Raw genomic sequence first — 14,039 nt, 5'->3', positions numbered from 1 at the left:
CTGTCCTTCTCAAAAGCTGCTCATATCAAATAAAAACGTCTATTTGAAAAAGCAAGTAAGTAAGTAATGTTTATTTCTTAAGCGTCTTAACTATATATCTTTAATGTTCTTGGTTTGTCTCACAAAACCTTGAGAACAGGTCAGTTTTATTTGCTGTACTGTACTGTGCTACAGGTCGATATTCTAAACTCTGAGTTCCTTGAGTTGTTTTGCATTCATGTGCTTAATACAGGTAAAGTTATAATTGTAAGTAAGTAAGTAAGTAATATTTGTAGAGTGCTTTTCTAGACCAGGTCTGGAAAAGCACTCTACAAATATAATTTACTTACTTACTTAAACGATCAATACAATACCCAATAAAATATATACTTAAAAGGTCAAGACAACACCGAGACCAACACAGGAGTCTCAGAGAATCAAGGAATAGCCTGCATGAATAAAAGTGACTTTAACAGGCACAGCGTTCATTTCTACACCAGAAACATTTGGCATTTGTTGGTGTGTACGTGACTCACTCACATAATGTCTCACACATTTATAACTAACCCTCTTGCTCTATACCTGCATTTTTACAGTTACGTATGTGCCCGACCCCACTCTGAGTCTGGTTCTGTTCCAGGTTTCTGCCGATTCAAAGGACTTTTTTCATTGCGACTGATGCTTACTTGTCTTCCTATTCATCTTCCTATTAAAAAGAAACTTAAAAACATCCAAATAACTCCATGGTGCTTGTATCTAACGTGCATCTTGTATTGAAGCGTCAACAAGAGGAATTGTGCCGGAAAAAACTAAAACAAGTTTCTATTTCAGTCATTTGTAGCAAAAGTTTCAGAATAACAAGCGTTTGCCGTTACTAACCAGCACCACCATTTGGATGTTTCTAAGTGTGTCTTTTAGGACGAAAAAGAAAAGTAAGCATCAGTCGCTACGTTAAAATTAACATAAATATTTGTCTATAAATCTAAAAAGGAACAGATTACTCTGAAAATAATCCCAACCCTTAGTCGACATGAGAGTCAGTAGAAAATGAGTGTTGAATTCTCGATGAAATATCACTTTAAACTATAAAAAAAAATTAAAAAATGATATAAACAACTCTTAATTTTGTACTTTGAATTGAATTCTATTGAAATTGAATTACAGATTGTGCATGAGTCCCCCATCTCTGTTGAGGAAATGTGTCTCCAGCCTGGTGAAGATGACTTCTTTCACTCTTTGAAACAGTCTTTTAAACCCAGACAGGACTTTATAAATCTGTGGGGAAGTTGACCAAGTACAATTGTGGTTCTATTTGGCCAAAAAACAAACACTGAAATCTGACCGTCATCGAAATAGAGTGGTTAGAGGGGGGGATTTAAATTGCAGTGAGCAATTGTGACTTTCTAGCTGGCTTTTTTTGACATCACCTTTTTTAGAAAACAAGAAATAGAAATACTAAAAAATATAAGACCAACTACTGAGTTAAAAGTGAAAAAAGTGGGAAAGCATTTCAAGTAGGTTTAATGAACTTCATGTAGACTTAATTATCTTCAGTTGTCTGATGTTAAGAGACTTCGGAGAGATTTATTAATGTTTGCTTTTTATATGTAAAGGCTGAGATGGAAGATCACCAACAGTATAATCCTGTTGATAGTTTATTTTAACTTTATAAATAATTCTTCATTTAAATGAACAACCCGTGAATGTAATATAATGTGGCAGAAAATTTCAAATTCCCTTTTTAGCGGATTAAGCTGAACAAAGTTTGATAGAAACGGATGACCTATATTGGATTTTCGTGGAACAGATAGAAGTTTAAATAATATGAATGGTTACGGTTTGCAAGGTGTTTATTGCGATATTGTGAAATTATTTTGGGATAAAAGTCTGAGCAACAAGAATCTCTGGAACTAATATTGCATTATTTGAAAACCGATCAAAAGAAATGACCTTGGATTGGATTATTTCTCGGCTAGAAGTTTGTTATTCCCTTTTCAAGATGGTACATCATATCCATAAAAGTATGTTTTTTTTTGTATTATTTACAAATATTAACAGATAACCGAGAGCGAAGTGGCAGGGATGAGAATCAGCACCTCCAAATCTGAGTCCACGGTTCTCAGTCAGAATAAAGTAGGAGATCCTTCTCCGGGTCCAGGATGAGATCCTACCCCGAGTAGAGGAGTTTAAGTACTGTCTAAAACCATCATTATTATTCTTCATATTCATCACAAACATAATAACAATTAATACATTCAAAAAAACATTGTCGAAGGACTTTTAATAATCAGTCAGAAAGACTTTTGGTCCCAACAATGAACTCTCTCTGCTGGTGACTTGATCCTCGCTTTTTATCGTGTCCTACTTTCCTTATTTTTTGCTTTATCCTGCGCTGCCTGCAAAGTAACGTCTGAGGGTTTTTTTTTTTTCTTTAGGGCTGTGTGAATTCAGGCAAGGAAGAGAACCCATGCACCCCCATAACCCAAATACAGCTGCATGTTGTCCGCCTCTCAGGATGAATTATTCAACATCTGTCTGAAACGTGAATTTATAACCAGGTGGAGAGTCTCCTGATGGCAGTGCCACCACAACAGACCAACCTCATCTGGAAGCCTCACATCTTCTGCTCTGCCACTTGGGTCGGAATCGCATTAACATCTCGACTTTGCAGGTGAATATAGAAGCCATTAATAAGATTGAAGTTGTCTGGAATGACAACTTTTAAACATTGAATCCATTGTGTGTTCAAATAGCATCAAATTGTTTCTAAGTTATCAGCCAAGATAGTTAATGCGTTCCAAAACATATTATAGTTAATTTAATATTATTATATCATTATTTTTCCACTAGATGGTGGTCTTTGCACTATTTTCCTTTGTATTGAACAACTGTTCTAATGAAACATCATTTTTAAAGTGACGGCGCCACCTACTGACCTCTAAACAACATGACACTTCTTCATGAAGCTTCATCAGCCCATCACTGGAAAATAGTATCAACAATAAGGGTTCATTCACTGTCATTCTTTTAAGGAACACAAATGAATTATTCAAAACACGAAAAGACATCTATCTATTTACAAGCACATTTACAAGAAAATAAAGCATATATTTCTTCCATTTCTTTCTTTTTTTTTTGAAGTTAACTTAACTTTCTTAAGAACATTGTGGATGTTCAATATTTAGAATTTGTTCCTTCTTCAATAATAGTTTTGAATGATTTGTTATTTGGTTTAGTGTTTTTTTTGTTGTTTTTGTGTTTTAGTGATTATTGTATTTTTATTGATTTGTTGTTGGAAGTGTTTTTTCATTTTGTTTCGTGAATATTTGTGTTTAGTAATTTGTGTTTTTTAGTCATTTGATATTGTGTTTTGTGTTTCTTTTTTTGTCTATTGATTCTTTGTTATGTTAAGAGATTAATATTGTATTCACTGATTTTTTAGTGTTTTCCATTGTGTTAAGTGATTCGCCGTCGGGTTCAGTGTTTGTTATTGTCTTTAGTGATTTATTGTGTGTTTTGTGTTGCTTTATTAATTCCTTGGTGCGTTAAAAGTTTGTTATTGTGTTTAGTGATTCATTGTGTGTTCTGTGAATTATTTTTGTGTTTAGTGTAGTTTATTGATTCCTTGGTGCGTTAAGTGTTTGTCAATGATGTTTAGTGATTCATTGTGTATTTTATTGTTCATTGTTGTGTTGAGTGACTTCTTGTCGATTTTAGTGATGTGTTGTAGTGTTTAGTAATTTTTTAGTGTTTAGTGTTTTCCATTGTGTTAAGTGATTCGCCGTCGGGTTCAGTGTTTGTTATTGTCTTTAGTGATTTATTGTGTGTTTTGTGTTGCTTTATTAATTCCTTGGTGCGTTAAAAGTTTGTTATTGTGTTTAGTGATTCATTGTGTGTTCTGTGAATTATTTTTGTGTTTAGTGTAGTTTATTGATTCCTTGGTGCGTTAAGTGTTTGTCAATGATGTTTAGTGATTCATTGTGTATTTTATTGTTCATTGTTGTGTTGAGTGACTTCTTGTCGATTTTAGTGATGTGTTGTAGTGTTTAGTAATTTTTTAGTGTTTAGTGTTTTCCATTGTGTTAAGTGATTTGCCGTCGGGTTCAGTGTTTGTTATTCTCTTTAGTGATTTATCGTGTGTTTTGTGTTGCTCTATTAATTCCTTGGTGCGTTAAAAGTTTGTTATTATGTTTAGTGATTCATTGTGTGTTGTATGATTCGTTGTGGTGTTGAGTGACTACTTGTTGATTTTAGTAATGTGTTGTGGTGTTTAGTAATTTGTTGTGTTTAGTTTTGGTTATTGTGTTGAGTCATTCCTTGTTGTGTTTACTGTTTGTTATTGTGTATATTGATTCATTTTGTGATTTAGTGAGTCATTTGTTGTTATGTTTATTCATTTGTTTTTATGTTAAATTATTTGTTATTGTGTTTCATGGGGTTTTGTGTTTAAAGGTGTATCCCCTGATAAGTGTTTCAGTGGTTCAAAGTTAATTTGTGGTGTGTGGTGGACTCTACAAGAGAGAATCATTCTGCTCTTTACTCCAGTTCCGTCTCGTCTTCCTCTGCTGTGGAGAACATCATCGCTGCATCAGGAGTAAATATTAAAAAACACTTCAGCAACAACTGTGGATTTTTTAAACTGGGTCAATTCAAAGCCTGGCACATCAAAGAGTCTGTGTTTCAAAGACAAAGTGTTTCTGGAAGTGGTATCAGGACGAGCCGGCAACTAAACCTTCCTCTGGAGTGTGTGGCATCTTGTGGAGGTTTTCAGCCTGATTACAAAGTTTCGGGGATCACGTCAATAAACGACAGCAGATGTGTGCGTCGAACTCACATGCTTTTTATTTTCAATCCACGCCGAGAGCATCCCGGGGGTCTGTAATAAGCAGGAGGATGGAAGCGTGTGGTTGCACGCATCACACACAGAATTTGTTCAAGAGCAAGAAAAAAAAAGAGTTTAGATGAAACATCTGAGGTTTTCCGGGCTCTTGGCAGATTTTTTATTTATTTTCCTCTAGTTTTTTTTAAAAAGACTTTAAGGAAACCAAGCATCGTATATTTCGTGAGTCGGCCTCTGCGTTACGTAACCCACCGAAAAAACATCTCAAATCTATGTTTGGATACTTTGAATCTCCCCCCTGCGACCAAATTATTCAATCTCTTTGCCTCTCAATGAATTCCAAAGAGGATCTTCTGTGTCGACTCCGAGTCGGTGCAGAGAATGAAAGATGCGGAGTTAACAAGCGACTCGCACTGCAACATCAAAAACAGGTTTGAGATTAAGGAGTCGCTGGTAACAAGTTGGTTCAGTTTAATTTTAAAGTCACTGTTATGATCTTTGGGTGTTAGCTCAAGGCTACTAAACTAAGATTTATTTCCTGTATCACAAAATGAGGCACAAGCCTTTAAATTAGCTTTATATTCTTTTTTTAAAAGAGTGTTACGACTCCGGTACTAACGCAGCTAGCTTAGCACAAAGATCGGACCTTTTAACATTTTCACACAGAAGTAGTTTATATTCTTGTTTTCCCCCTTTACGTCTTTATTTGTAAGTTTTCATAGATTAAATATATATGTTTACATGTCATATATTTATCTTTAGTTGCCACTAAACTAGCTCTTGATGCTAAGTTAGACGGAACTGTGTGACTATAGATTTATTGTTTTTATAATATTAAACTTTGATAACTTTTTGCGTAAATCTGGCCAATCACGGAACACGTCACTTAATATCAATCAATCCAAAACAACATAAGGCGGGTCTTGGCTAGTGATGCTCTGATGAAGCTTCATGAAGCAGTGTCATGTTGTTTAGAGGTCAGTAGGTGGCGCCAGTAGTTTAAAAATGATGTGATGTTCCAGTAGAACAGTTATTCAAAACAAAGGGAAATAGTGCAGAGACCGCCATCTATAATGACACTGCTTCTTGAAGCTTCACTAGTCCTGACAAATACCTTTTCATTACATAAACAACACAACTCACAATACATTGAGTCATCTTAACTTAACCCTTGTGTTATCTCAAGGTCAAGGTGACCCCAAAGGCCTGAAAACATATTTAATTATTTTATTCCTTGTGTTGCTTTTTGGTCAAGATGAACGTCCTCCACCACTGCATATGTATTTCTGGAAGCCAGAGAGGTCGTTCACATTGAACCAGAAGCAACACAAGGGATATCACAAGGACATTTTTTTTCAGGCCTTTGGGTCAACCTGGGACCCTGAGATAACACAAGGGTTAACAACGTTTTATCGACTTCCTACTGCGGTCAAGCTATCCGTAGGTTTCTTTTTAAATTAGTTATGATCATTTAAAGCTAATTCGGTTTTCAATTTTCAACCAGTTAAGAGGTTTAAGATGCTAAAAAAAAATTAGCATAACTTTTGAATGTAGAATTTTTTTTAAAGAAATTTATTATCAATACATTATATTATGGCGGTGACTCATACATGATAGACTCCGGTTTATGAAGCTATAGGTGACATGAAGTTGTTATTAATTGTATACATCAACATTAGTAAACAAGATAATTGGAATTTAAATATCCTTTTTTTGTATGCAATGACAAAGTCTGGTTGATTATCTTTTCCACGTAGAGTTTAAAGTGCCTTCATGTCAAAGAGTTTCCTTTAGAGTCGGCATGATTCCGATGTGGTCGGTGTGAGGACTCAGAGCAGGTGATAATCCGAGGTACAAATAATGAGATAAAATCTATCCTCCTGCTGTTTATCCCACACGAACAGGCTAAAAAGTCAAAAAATGCATTTTTTTCAAGAGCGTTTTGAGGGAAATCAAAAAGAAAGAAATTCCTTGACTCGACTAAAAGAATCCTTCAGACTGGAGACTGAACCTCGACACTGTGATGTGCTGAGAGTTGTTCCTGTTCCGGTTTTGATTTTAAGGGTTAATGTTTAAGGTGACATCTGATCAGGATGTTCTGGGAGACCAGATGAGGCGTGTCAACGTTGAAAGTCCTACAGTTCTGTGGACAGACCTCCATGGCTTCCAGAAATACAAGTACAGTGGTGGAAGTCACAAACACATTTATTTTCCAGCCTTTTGGGTGACCTTGACCCTGAGATAACACACGGGTTTGGACTAAAAAGACTTTTGAAATACATTTGAAGACCAAAATTGAAAAGAAATTCAGGAAATCCAAACATCTTTTCATTATTGATAAATATGAAGTTTTGACGTAGAAAAGTGTGTACGTGCGTTTTTGTGCGTATGACCTCTCAGTACATTAGGCCCCTGATATAAGGTATAAAATATGTTTTGGGTTATTAAATAATAAATATTTAAATGGAAACTATAACACAAACAACACAAATATTGTCAGTAAAATGAAAATGATTTTTTTATTTATTTATTTAAATAAAACAAAAACAGTTACTGCCAGTCTCTGCACTATTTTCCTTTGTTTGGAACAACTGTTCTAATGAAACATCATTTTTAAACTGACGGCGCCACCTACTGACCTCTAAACAACATGACACCGTTTCATGAAACCATCACTAGTTTTATATCATGCTTTCATGTTATGTTCACATGTCTTTATGAATTTAATAAATGTTTATATAAAAAAAATATAGATTATTGTTATATATCATTGCATAACTAGGTAATATCCTCGCAGAATTTATTTTTTAATTATTTTTTGTCCTATTTCTGTTATTTTTACCTTTTTTTATTGCTAGTGATTAATCTTATTAAATCTACTATATTGTGATCTTTTTAATATCTCTATTGGTTACCAGATAAAACATAAATATTCAAAAATATTGTTTCATTCTGAATATTTTTGTTATTGTTTGAAATACAAACAAAATAATGTCTGTGATCAAGAAATAGACATTAACATGACTCTTGAAAGTTTTCTTTATGCTTTTACAGTGGATTACATTAAAAAATAATAATAGTTTTCATTTTTCAACTGGTTAAAATGAATAAGACGTTGTACTTTGAACAAACAGCCTTTCTCAGCCAGAACTTGTGATGATTTATTATAAAAACTGCATAACATCTCAACGTTATAAAAACAGCTTTTGATTATGGGATGTAACTCCCCGTGAGTGGCAAGAGAAATTCAACAATTAGAAAGACTCCTGACTTATTCCTGGAGAGATCTAAGAACACATGAATTCAGAAATCTAACCATACTTTGGTGCTTGGCTGATCGCCCCGAGTCAGGTTGGGTTAAACGCTCTTAATTTGGGACCTGGATGTCTGGACACTGGTGACCTCTTTTGATCTCTGAAGAGATTTAAAAATTCTTTGTCGGTTTATTAATCTTTTAATGGTCTTAGTCCTTCTTAATTAGCTTACATGCTGCTAATCTGCTCCTCAGGTTGCCTTTTATCTGTCCCTTAAGTTAAGGCTCCAATTTTTACTCATGGATTTTGAAGTGGACAGAATTCTTCTTGAAATTAATTACTTATAAACTCCCAAAACGCTCTATAAAATGGTTAAAAATCAGTGAAGGTTTTAGGGGGGAGGCCCTTTTGTTTAGGTCAATAGGTAAGTAAGTAAGTAAGTAATTATTATTTATATAGCGCTTTTCCAGACCAGGGTCACAAAGCGCTTAAACAATCAAAACAATATTCAATAAAGTATATACTTTAAAGGGCAAGATAAGACTGATAACACAACAGGAGTTCCAGAAAATCAAGGAAAAGCCTGAACAAATAAAAACGTCTTAAGATGTTTCTTAAAGGAGTCAGTAGATCCATCAAACACAGAGGGAGAGGAATATTGTTCCAAAGCTTAGGAGCAACAGCCTGAAAAGATTTCTCTCCTCTAGTCCTGAACCGTGTTCAGGAACCATCAGTAGATTCTGATCCACAGACCTCAGAGCCCGAGCTGGGGTGTAAGGCTGGATCAGATCACTGATGTAAGGAGGATCCTGACCATGAATAGCTCTGAAAGTAAGAACCAGAATTTTAACTGCAGGCGAGACAGCTCCTTCTTGTTAAGACATGAAAACAAACTGTTACAATAGTCCATGCCAGAAGACACAAACGCATGGATTACAAGCTCCAGATCATGTTCCGACAACATTTTCCTAAGTTTAGAGGTTTTTCTCAGTTGAAGGAAACAGTTTCTGGTCATTTTTTTGCAGTGTTGAACAAGAGACATGTCTTTATCAAATACAACACCCAGGTTTCTCAGGCTCAGATTCAACCCTGGAATCTTATCATTAGGAGCAATCACCAGAGTTTCAGTTTTGTCCACATTTAGCTGCAAAGTGTTTAAACTCAGCCATTGTTTGATTTCTAACAAACAATTGACTAAGCTGTTCAGACTCTGGGGCTCAGTTGGACCAAAAGAGCAGTAGAGCTGGATTGTCATTTCATTTAAACCATATGTTACATAGAACTAAGAAATTAAGATATTTTCTATATTTCACAGTGTAACAACTACAACAAAAGGGCAGGAGATCTTAGGTTTAGATCAGTGACGTCCGTTGAGGTTCATGGTTGGTGAGGCACTGACTCCAAGTGCTCTATAAATATAAATTACTTACTTACTTTAGTGTCAGATTTAAGTATATAAAGCCAAAAGGGTAACTTATTCAATTGACTACTGGTTATTTCATATCTCATCAGCATTCTTCACACACAAATGAAGTTTAAAAATATATATAATTTATTTAATAATTATTAGTAATTATAGTCTATATAATTGGTTTAAACAATCAATGGATATAGAAAGAGTTGAATTAACTAATAGATGATTTTAAAAGGATTAGCAAACATGGATGTATGACCGTGATGATAAAGGATTACAAGGAATACGCAACTGATTCAATGCTCTTAATTTGAAACCCAGGCGTTTATTTCCTCCTATTACATGGTGTTTGGGGAATTTACCGTAAAGTTTAGCAAGAACAGATTTAGGTTTGGCTCAAGAGTGAAGAATCCCGAGTGATGGCGTCAGACAAGTGGTGCTGTAATTACAGATAGACTCGCGGTTTGTTGCTTCTGATTGGTTAATACTGCACGGCAAAAATGTAGTTTTTAAATATTCTATTGTGTTTTTCTTAGTGTTATCTATTTTTTATACGATTGAAATTAAAAAGCGTTTCTGGTCTTAATTTTATCTGTAGATTAAGTCCATGTGCCTTTCCTTCACCACACAAACCTCTGTTACTTTGTTGTAAAAGTCCATGTTATTTCTTTAACTTTTAAAAGTGGGAGGTGAGACACTGCCTCACCTGACCCAGGTCCCTGGTTTAGACCCTGGTGACTTGTGTTTTTCATGGTGGTCCATTCGACCAAACGACTTCAACAAAAGGTCTATTAGGTTACATAGAGTCCACTTTTAAAGACTTTAAAGTATATCGTTGTATACCAAGAAAGACCAAAGCCTGGCTCGAGGGCCTTATTTGAACTAGTAATCCATCCTGGAGGCAAATGGAACGTGAGGGCCAACGTAAACCAGCAGCTCCAGTTTCCTCATAAGATCTATGACGTGGATACTGGATACACTAAATTGTTTGAAATTTGAATTTATTAGAAGACAATAACCTCATTCTTCTTTATGGATGTGTAAGTAGCCATTAAAAGAGATGTAAAGAAAACTGATTGGCTTGGTTTCTTTAGTGTAAAACTTCAAAGCAGTACTGCATCAGTACACGCCAGCAACTGCACACACAGCACCTGTCATATATATTAAAACAAGGACTGATGGACGAATAGAAAATGTCTGTGAGAAGTGCTGAGGATTTCCAAGCTCGAGCCAGACGATGATCAAGAGTTGAAGTACACACACTCTAGTGCTGCCGGGTGTGTGTATATGGTTTGAGTTTGGAGCTGATGTAAGAGGGTAAAGGAGGATCTGAGTTATTCTCCTTAAGTAGGTCACAAACTTCAACTGAGCGAGATTCTTGAGCTGAAGTCCTGTTGGCGCAGCGTTGGTTTCTTTTACGGTGCAGCAGCGACACTCAGCGGCTCTGTTGGAAACTGCATAACTTCAATTTTATACTTGCTAGCTGCTGGTCAATTATTCTTTAACGATTAAACAGCCAAAATGTAATGTATTATTTACATTTCAGTATCTGTTATCAAGTTTGGACGGTATTCGGGAAAAGTATTCCCTCAAGTCATTTTATACTTTGTGTTCTTAATGTCAAGTGCACTAAAGGTACAGTAATACTCACACTTATGATATAACAACCTAATAATAACGAGGGAATTGATTACTTAAGTAACTTAAGGGAGATGATGGAAACATCACATTAAAATGTAACCATGTTAAATCTCTTTCGACATTTTGTACAGACAGATATTATCTGAATCTGTTGTCGAATAACAACAGTGTTGGGGCAGTAATGTACAATTTAATTCAGTTTAGTGTCTACATCACTGGTAGTGCTCAATACAGATATGGTGAAATTAAGATACTGGATTTTCATTTTGATTTTCGGGTAAGGAAATAGGGACGATACAGGTTTTGCAGGACATTTTTGTAATCATAGAAATTCACAAATGTAATAAATAAATATACTTTATATATATATATACACTGTACATATGTATGTTTAATGTATAGTTTTAGAACACACCATACATTTCTGTCATTTTTTATTTAATTTAAAGATTAGCTTCAAAATGGTACAAAGGTAAGAAGTGAACCGCTAGAGGTTAAAAACAGGCAAAACTGAAAAATAATGTAACTATCGAAAGATGTTCTGCGGCAATGGAGGTTGATCGAGCCTTGAAAGTTGCCGCCACCAATTCCTACAGGTGTTCCAACTTTTCTTTATTACTTACAACTCGCTCTTTCGGCATCACAGTAGTGTTGGAACACACTGTGTTAGAGTACAGACCATCATAACACTTAAACATGCAGGTTTCCTAAAGAGAAATCATGAATTAAGTCAAGGTGTGAGTGAGTACAGTTTCTTTCACCATGAAAAGGTGGAAACTGGGAGAAGTCAGACCAAAAACCACTACACTCGCCTGCAGTTGATTCAGAACTCTGCAGCGAGAATTCTGACCCGCTCCACTAGAAGAACTCACATTTCTCCGAACCTTAAAACTCTTCACTGGCTTCCAGTTTCTTTCAAGGATCAACTTTAAAATTCTGGTTCTTACTTTTAGATCTATTCATGGTCAGGCTCCTCCTTACATCACTGATCTGATCCAGCCTTACACCCCAGCTTGGGCTCTGAGGTCTGTGGATCAGAATCTACTGATGGTTCCTGAACACGGTTCAGGACCAGAGGAGAGAAATCCTTCCAGGCTTTTGCTCCTAAGCTTTGGAACAATCTTCCTCTCTCTCTTTGCGCTTGATGGAGTCTTCTGACTCCTTAAAGAAACATCTTAAGACGTTTGTATTTGTTCAGGCTTTTCCTTGATTTTCTGGAACTCCTGTTGTGTTATCAGTTTTATCTTGATCTTTAAAGTATATACTTTATTGAGTATTGTTTTGATTGTTTAAGCGCTTTGTGACCCTGGTCTGGAAAAGCGCTATACAAATAAAAATGACTTACTTACTTACAGAATTAGGTTTCTGAGAGGCAATGTTGTGATAGTCATAGTATGCATGTCTCAGGTTCAACTGTGAAAAGAAGATTTCCAGTTGCAGGTTTGAAAGGTCGAGTTGCAGCAAGAGGCCATAGGTGACATCGAGTGTCAAACATGGAGGAGGGAGTGTTGGTCTGGGGATGTTTTAATGGACTGGTGCAGAGTGAGAGACACACTCACCACCGCAACAATCTGCAGCACCATGCAATATCATCTGGTATGAGCCTTGTGGGTCAGGGGTTCATCCTGTAGCAGGATAATGACTGAAAACATACGCCCAAGCTATTCCAGAACAATAATAAATGAGATAGTCAGCTTTAAAACCTGGAGTGGCCAGACTTCAACCTCATCGTGGTTTGGACAGAAGAGTGAAAGCAAAGCAACTAATCCTCAACAAGAAAAGGGTTCCTGCACATTTGGAATAATTATGACAGCAAATAAAATAGCAGTTTTTTTTCTTGAGTTTTTTTATGCTGAGAGAAGAACAACAGGTCCCAGCAATGAGCAACAGTGGTTGAGGATTCTGATTCTAGACTAGAAAGATCCCGCCCTCAATTATTTCTAACATTTAACAGGATACAGTAGTTAGGGGTGGACCGGGTCACATTCTGGAATTCTTCTGTACATGCTCAGGATATCCATTGATCTAGTGTCATAACAAAACCTTTCATTGTACAGTGTAACAACTATTTTTAAACCAAAAATTCGTTCATTATTGCATAAACTAGACTCGAGTAATTTTTATCAATCACAGTCCAGGTGTTTATCATTATTATGAATTTCCCGTTCATCGTGGTGTTGGTTCCGTTTTTCCATTTCTTTATTCATGTCATGCTTTCATCCTGTACTGACGTCACAAACAAGTCCCAGGTTGTGAGTACGACACTGGCAATATAAGTTTTCTAAGATTTGCATAATAGGGGTGTGTTTTATTTGAATGACGCACATTTAAATTAAAGGGGCGTGGTTTTCTCGCCCAATCATAATTCAGCGTCCTCAACCACACTTACTGACGTCACAGATAGTACATATGTAACTTTTACACGATGGTTTCGCCCTGTTTGAAAATATTTTTTTCTTTGTCCCTTTTATCAGAATATAATTATAAAGCGTCAACTAGCGGTTTGGATTTCAACGTTGGCATCAGTTTGCCTGATACTTGTGGGCCCTTCTAAAAAATGCCAATAATCTGTCCACAAAGTTATCACTGTCCTAGAAATAAAGTGAAGAATAAATAACATGTCACCAAAGGATGACATTTGTGAAGCCAAAAGATCAGGACGCTGAAAGTGCAGTCAACTTCAGAGGGTGAAGTCCACTCCTGCATCTTTCAGAGAGACTGTGAACATCAAACAGATGAAGATTCAGAGCCTCCACTTGAGTGGAGACGAGCAGAGAGTACGATACGGAGATGAAGGTGCAGCAAAACAAAGATGAAAAGTAAACCAACCAGTAGTTAACGGCGTAGAAAAATGTTAACGATATGGAGATACCAGCTCCACAGGACAGACTGAAGGAAGACGGAAACCAAA

This window comes from Callionymus lyra, chromosome 18, assembly GCF_982586985.1.
Source record: "Callionymus lyra chromosome 18, fCalLyr1.hap1.1, whole genome shotgun sequence".
Lineage (NCBI taxonomy): Eukaryota > Metazoa > Chordata > Actinopteri > Syngnathiformes > Callionymidae > Callionymus > Callionymus lyra.
This window is presented reverse-complemented; position numbering follows the sequence as displayed.